This window comes from Coffea arabica, chromosome 6c (assembly GCF_036785885.1).
Source record: "Coffea arabica cultivar ET-39 chromosome 6c, Coffea Arabica ET-39 HiFi, whole genome shotgun sequence".
In the NCBI taxonomy this organism is placed as follows: domain Eukaryota; kingdom Viridiplantae; phylum Streptophyta; class Magnoliopsida; order Gentianales; family Rubiaceae; genus Coffea; species Coffea arabica.
In genome coordinates, this window is record NC_092320.1 from 55,051,900 (window position 1) to 55,059,445 (window position 7,546).

The 7,546-nt window shown below is 36.5% G+C and overlaps 1 long non-coding RNA gene across 1 annotated transcript; it reads left to right on the top strand.

Moving 5' to 3' along the window:
• The first annotated feature begins 637 nt into the window (after window positions 1–637).
• On the top strand, window positions 638–7,330 carry LOC113694056 (uncharacterized). Its single transcript, XR_003449243.2, has 3 exons — window positions 638–3,343; window positions 5,373–6,954; window positions 7,037–7,330. It is a non-coding gene; the product is annotated as an uncharacterized lncRNA (long non-coding RNA).
• Window positions 7,331–7,546: the final 216 nt, after the last annotated feature.

A 7,546-nucleotide genomic window follows, 5' to 3' on the forward strand; every position in this document is an offset into this window, starting at 1 on the left:
GAAGAGTGATTGTTAAAGAATTTAGGGAGAAGGTCCATTCGGAACTGAATGTACACATCACCATACCACAGGTGTACAAGACATCCATGAAAGTAAAGATCTTAACCCACGCAAGTTATAAAGAACAATACAAAAGGCTATGGGAATATTGTGATGAGCTGCTAAAATGTAATTCGAGTTCCACAGTATATATGTAGTGTAGACACCAAATTTTTGGTGTTTTATTATTTATTTATTTACTGTTCGTTTTTTATTTGTTCTATTTTTATTTGTCACAATTAGTTTTATTTACTTTTAGTTTTAGTTATTTTAGCCATTTTAGCGTAGAATTTCTCAAGGAAAAAAGAAAAGCGTTCAAAAAATATGTTTTAGTTGTTTTAGATTTAGTTTCATTATTTAAAAATGAAAATGAAAAAATGAAAATTGAAAAATGAAAAAAAGGAAAAAGGAAAAAAGGTGAAAATGACAAGTGGGACTGCATGCACTTGGACAAGTGTCTTTTCTATATTTTAGACAACTAAGCACCTAAGGGGTGAGGTGTTAGGGACATTTGGGAAGTTAAGGAATTTTTGGGGGTCAAAGTAGAATTTTGTGAGGGCTAAAAATTAAAAAAACAAGGGGGAAACGGAAGAAAAAACGAGAGGGATAGAGAGAAAGGGGCGGCTGGGTATGGAGGAAGGTTTTTAGGTTGGTTTTGAGGGCTGATGGAGAGAGGCTATGGATGAGGGGGAAGGGGGCCGAAAAGAAAGAAAAACAAGAAGAAAGAAGCCGCGGATGGGATAGAAAAAAAAACAAAGCAAGGAAGAAAAAGGGAGAATCAGTAGGAGGGCCGTGAGCTGAGGAAGGAAGCTGAAAAACGCGGCCAAGCTGCAAGAAAAAGGAGGGAGAAAAAACACAGAGGGAGAAGGGAGCTCTGAGGTCGGACGGAAAAAGAACTGAAAAAGAAAAGAGTGACGGGGGAAGCTGGGATTGAAAAAAAAAAAAAGAGAAAAAAGAACCGAGGACAACCAGAAATCTGAAAGATCAGAGGAGAAAGGGCTTCGACGAATTGGGAAGAAAGGAAAAAGGAAAACAGGGAGGCTGCGTTTGAGAGCTGAAAAAGAGCAGGAAAGATCAGAGAGGAAAGGAAAGAGACAGCGGCTGAAGATTATTCTTCGACGACTTGCATTCGCCGTGGTCGACCGCTTCCTCATCGCCGGCGCCAAGAAGCAGCGGTGCATATCTTCTGCCTCCCCTGTTCATTTTTTCCACTCACCATCATAGCCACCGCTGCCGCTCGAGCAAGCAAAAGCATGTAAGTTGTCTTTTTCTTTTAAAATTTCAGTTCTGTTCAAACTTTCGAAACAGGCGGCCATGATCATGTTGGTTGCGACCTCTCAATTATTTGTTCATGATTCTTGAATATACATGCTGTATATGTTGATTGGACTGTTCTCTGTGTCTCTGACAAATTTTGTGGGCCGATTCTAGCTTCAATAGAGTAAAGAATTGATAAAATTTTTAATACCCTTAACATGTTTGATGAAATGCTTGAGTGAAAATTCTATTTGATGGTTGAATCGTCTGCATCTTGCGTGTGAAAAAGTGATGAACAGAAAACAAGAGCAGTATTTGTTAGAACGTAATAGTTGATTTTCATGGCAGAAATGGGAGTTTCGATCTTGATATACTTGTGTACGGCACCTTCTCCGTTTTTTCTTTTTCTTGATTCTTCCTTTGGTATGAATTCAGTTATGTCGTGAGTTTGTGTGTAAGGAAGTTTAGGTGAGCTTCATTTTATTTTGGAGGGAGCCAGGGGAATTGAAGTGGAACTTTCTGATATTTTTATGCTGTGTAGAAAGGATAAATGGCCACTGATGTTCTTTGGAATTTTTGATGTTTAATATTCATGATTGGATTTTGTTAATCCAGAGGGGTCTGAATTTGTTAGAGGGTTTTGTTTGCTTGGAATCTGTTCCATGTAGTTCCTGGGATGAGTTACAAAATGAAAGAATGCAGAAGAATGCTTGTTTCGATGCTTGGCATGCATATTGCCATCTTATTTTTTTTCCTTTGTTGTTGTGCTTATTGTTGTGCAAACACGTAAATAGCCATGAGTTGCTGTAACCATATTAACCTCGCCCCTGTGCAAATTTTGTTGTTAAGGCAAGGTCGATACAAGCTCCTTCATTATGTCTCTTTGCTACGTCTTCTTTTGTTTTTTAAATTTGTCGGGATGTACTTTGAGGTAATGAAATCTGGTCTGTTTAATGGATTGCTCAAGCAGCTCAAAGCTGTTTCTTTTAATTCCCTTTGTGCGTAATCTAGGCTGCTCAAATCATTGGGAATGCGGAGTATAGTATTGGATCTTAATGATAGAATGCATAGTTGATTTGTTTTGAGTGAAAGAATGCTGTTTGTTTGGTCTTCATTGCTTACGTTTGGCATGACACTAGAAGAATGAAGTTGTAGGATAAATGAAGAAGAAAGCAGGCTTTTCAGATGCTTTGCCTGGGAAGTTCTGAAAATCGAAGTTTAAATGATTTAATCATCTGATATGGCCCAAAATATGGAAAAGCTGAATTTGTTTCATCCCTTAGATTTAATCATCTTTTAATTGTTTCAAATATGTCTTTTGGGTGGATTAATTCTAGATTTTAGGCCATGTTTGTGGTTTAATGAGTTTGTTGATTTAATTATGTTGGTTTTAGTGAAGTAAATGATTTGGGTTAAGAGATTATTTTTGTTTGGGTTTCGGGAATGGGTCATTTATTTGTTTTGATTGAATTCTGATTTGGGTTTAGGAGATAAAAGCCCACTCTTTTGATTGGGCTGGTTTGTTTGATGAAAATTGGGCTAATTCGTCTGTTTTGCTTGGATTTCTGTTGGGCCAAGTGAGTCTGGCCCAAACAAATAAAAATGGCCCATTCTTTTTTGTTTTGAACTTCAGATTGGGCCAAGTGGTTTTGGCCCAAGAAATAATTAAAATGGCCCAACAGTTTGTTTGATTAAAAATCTGATAATTGGATTTGCGAATCATTCCCTGAATTTCTCTTTAATTGTACTATGGCCTTGGATATTTTCAACCTCTTTCAATTGGGTCCTTACTTTAATTGCAAATAGGTCCTTGAACTTTATTTTTTCTTTAAATTTGGCCCCAAAATTTTATCAATCTTTGCAATCAAGTCCTTTCTTCTTTTGACTTCTTAAATGTGGGTTGTTGACATGATTTAATTGATTCAAATTCATGTTTATTTTTATCCTTTGTGATTATTTACCAAATAAATTGGTACCTTGACCATTTCTTTTATTTTGGAGGATAAATAAGTTGATTTCACTCCATTAGAGCTTCATTTCAAGGGAGGTATAATTTCTTTTATCTTTTGTGTCTCTTCTATGTGAACCAACGTGCTCTGCGAGAAATACATGTCTACTTTGCTTTCTTAGCCTTTCCTTAATTTCTTTTATTTATGTCATTTACTTTTGCTTTTTATTTAAGTTATTCTTTATGGGGTATGTGTACACCTCTTGGCTTGTAATAGATAAGGTTTGGAGGAGCATTCGATGAAGAGCTGTTGAAGACTTGTGCCTAGCTAGCAAATGTAATAGTTAGGGCCTTAATCACCTTATGTGTCTTGCATGTCTATGTGCTATATGTTTAATCGTTTTCTTAGGTTTTGGCATTTAGATATGCATGCTAAGTGTTATGTGCTATGTGTTTATAAGTGATTGACATGTCTACTCGCTTTCCATAGCCATGAATGAATGTGATGGATGAATGTACGTTTCCACTAGTCCAACGCTAGTCGGAATTCATAGAATGGGCTAGTCCAACGCTAGACCCTTAGGGATTTCCCCTCGTTAGTACATGTTTGCATGTTCATTACATGTCATGCATTCTTTTTAGTTTTATCATTTTGCATGCCCCTCGAACCCCTTTTCCCTCCATTTTAGGATTTTTTGCATTTCATGCTAGTTATAGAGTTCATTTGCTTGAGAGTCCCCTTAAATATGGGATATAGACGAGTGTGGCTTTTTCTAAGCCTTAGCACGCTTGTATTCCCTCTATAAAAGGGCAAATTGAGTCACGATTTAGGTCTCCCCGTACCCAATATACATAAATTCCCTAGGCTCATGCATTTTCAAATCCACTCTACCATTTTATACCCTCGTCACACTTTCATTTTTCCTCCCATTTTACACACGTGCACCTTTACGTTTCTTCACTTGCACACGAACACTTTTATCATCACTTCCACACATGCATTTCATATTATCATTTCACATACCGTACCTTGCCTACTCACGTGCACATTTTCATTTACATATTTATTGTCTTTTATTACTTTTTCAAACTCATGTCCTCACATTGCATACATGCATTCCATTCATTTGCATCCCACACGCATTATTCGTGACTTCTTCAAAGGATCGTTATTGGGCTTCACAATTAATGTGATTGGCAGCACTCAACCTTTGAAGAGAAATTTTTCCCAATACCCCTAGATCTAGGGTTTGCATTCATATAGTGCATCCAAATGTAATAAATTCTTTGGTTAAAATAAGAAAATCTTTGATTAAATCATGCAACTAGCCTTGGCTAGGTCAAAGGGGTGCCTTGGATTTCATCCTTGCATTCCCCTTTGTCAAATGTGACTCCCGAACCTTTTTCTTTGATTTACGTGGACTAGGAGTCGTTTAAAAGGGGTTTCTTACTACCTTTTCCTATTTTTTCTTTAAAAATTCATTTTTTTTGGTGACTTGGTACACATTAACTCATTACCAAGTGGCGACTCCAATTTTTATTTCAAAAACCCTTTTTAAACTATAATTTTGGGTCAAATCGTCGCATTCTCAACCCCCCATTTAGACCCATTTTTTCTTTTAAATCACAACTCATTTTCCAATCACAAAAAATTCATTTTTTAAACCATTTATTTATTTATCAAAAATGGGGCGCGACATGTAGATAGAGTTAGATGAAAACACGGGAAGAGAGAGATTTCAAAGGCTATATATCTGTTTTGAGGCACTAAAAAAAAGGATTTAAATCTGTATGCTAGTCTGTGATTGATGCAGAAGGCTACCATTTAAGAGGCCCACATCCCAGGGTATTGTTACTTGTTGTAGGGATGGATCCAAATGATTGCCTTTATCCCATTGCTTATGCAGTAGTAGAGGCTGAAAACAAGAAGTCTTAGAAATAGTTTAGTGAATTTTTGAAATGTGAGTTGTCCATTTATGACCAAAGAAAATGGTCATGCATTAGTGACAAACAAAATGTAAACTCCACTAGTGTTTGTTAACTTAAATACATGGTTACTTGCTGAATTGATTTTTTATTTTTAATTTAATTTAATTTAAATATTTTATTTTATTTTTCTTTAAACTAGGGTTTAGGGATTGCAATTCAAGAGGTGCTTCCAGATATTGAGCATAAACACTGTGTTAGGCACCTTCACAACAACTTCAAAAAGTTGCATGCAGGTGAAGCATTGAAGCAGAGGTTTTGGACTTGTGCTAGACCATCACACATGACAAGGTTTCAGAACCAAGAGCTTGAGGGAATACGATGATATGCATGGAAATGGTTGACAAATAACACTTCACCCTACTATTGGTCAAGATCCCACATCCTGTCCACACTCAAGTGCGACATTCTGATCAACAATTTATGTGAGAACTTCAATTCGGTCATTATGGATACAAGGGAGAAGCCAATTCTGAAGAATGCTTGAGACAACCAGAATTTATCCAATGGAACAGCTTAGAACAAAAAGAGACTTGATGAAGAAGAGAAATGACAAGATCTGTCCAAAATTCGAAAAAAGCTTGAAAAAGCCAAAGAAGAAGTTACTTCAAATATTGCACTATGGTTCAAGGAAGATCAGTTTGAACTGACACACACATATGGGAGAAAGCATGTGATTGATGTTAAGAACCAAACATGCACATGTAGAAGATAAGACTTGACTAGCTAGCCTTGCTACCATGCTATTTGCTATATTTCCTTGACTAGAGGGACTCTCAAGAGCTTGGTTCATCAATACTACTCAAGGAATAACTACTTGAAAGCATACGAACCAACAATAGCACCAGTGAGTGGACGCTTGGGTTTAGTCAAAAAAAAAAGATTTTATGTTGCCTCCTAAGAAGTTAAACTCCTAGTAGGCGAAGGAAATTAAGGAGAAGGGAGCCTGATGAACCAAGGCCCAATTTGGTAGGTGCAACAAAACTACCTAGAACACGACTTGTGAAAATGAAATGCTCAAACTGCCATGAAGAAGCCACACTATGAGAAAATGCCCATGGTTCATTCTAGCCAATGAGCTCCTTGGTTATAGCTCTGGCAGGGCACTATCATCTAAGTCCAATAAACGTAGCTTTTGCAAGAATTTGGGCCATAACAAAAGAACTAGTAAGACAAAGAAGAATAATTCAAATGAAGACTACCCCTCAACTACTATAGCTAGTAGTTAGGATTGTTTGCTAATATTTTGGTTTTTTGGTCCTAAACTTATCACTAACAAAAATTGCAACTTTTGGTTTAATAGATGCACATCAGGCCTATAATGATAAAGGGAGTGAAAGACACCAACAAGAAGCTAGTACCTTGTCTTCAGCAAATGATGGTTTGTGCCATTATATATGTCCAAAAATTATTCTAATTGAAGTTAATTTAATTTTTGCCATTATATTGCTCAACTACTTGTAAGTTTGCCTAGTCTCAGGTGAAAATTCAGAGGTAGGTACTGAACATGCTGCAGTGATAGACATCCAGCCTTCAGCTCCACAAGAAATTGATACTAGTTTGCCTTAAAAGGTCATGAAGTGTTCAGTTTGGAAGACAATTTGACATAATATGCAAATGTGTGACACATTTCAGGCTCGAGATTGGAGAAAGAGAAGAGCTGATATGTCCGTGTAAGTCTATTTCCTCCTTCAAAAGGGAAAGAGACTAGTAGAAAGCAAACGGTTAGTTTGCTTATGTAATTGTTAAGCAAACTTGAATTCATTGTCTAGTCTATTTTCTAAAGTATTTATTTGGTTTATACAGGTACATAGGTTGTTAGATGAAAGTGATGATGCAGGCATAACAATATTGGGAGGATGAGGTGCTGCATATGAAGATCAACTTAGGCTTAATTTTTTGTTGTAGATGTTTATGGAATGAAGTCTCCTCAATATAGATCTTCCAATCGTAATTAAAGTAGTGTACTAATCTTGTGAGGTGTGTTTAGGGAATGAACTAGGTCATTGTTTTGTAAAAGTTAGGCTATGTGACCTTAACTTGTCTCTTGTTGGCTAGACATGAACTAATCTTATGAGCTGGGCATTGATCTCTTTTGGATGACTGAAATGTGCTAGTTATATGAAGTTTTCCTATTGTCCTTTTTTACCCAAAATTTGACAGGGATTGTTTGGTTTGGTTATGTTAAGGGAATGTCAAATTTTATGGCAAAATTCTGCCAAACTTTTTTTAGACACCTAGTGCCACAACCTTGAAATATGTCTAGATTTCTCAATTTATCCAACCATTGCATATATTACTTAGGCAATTGCTACA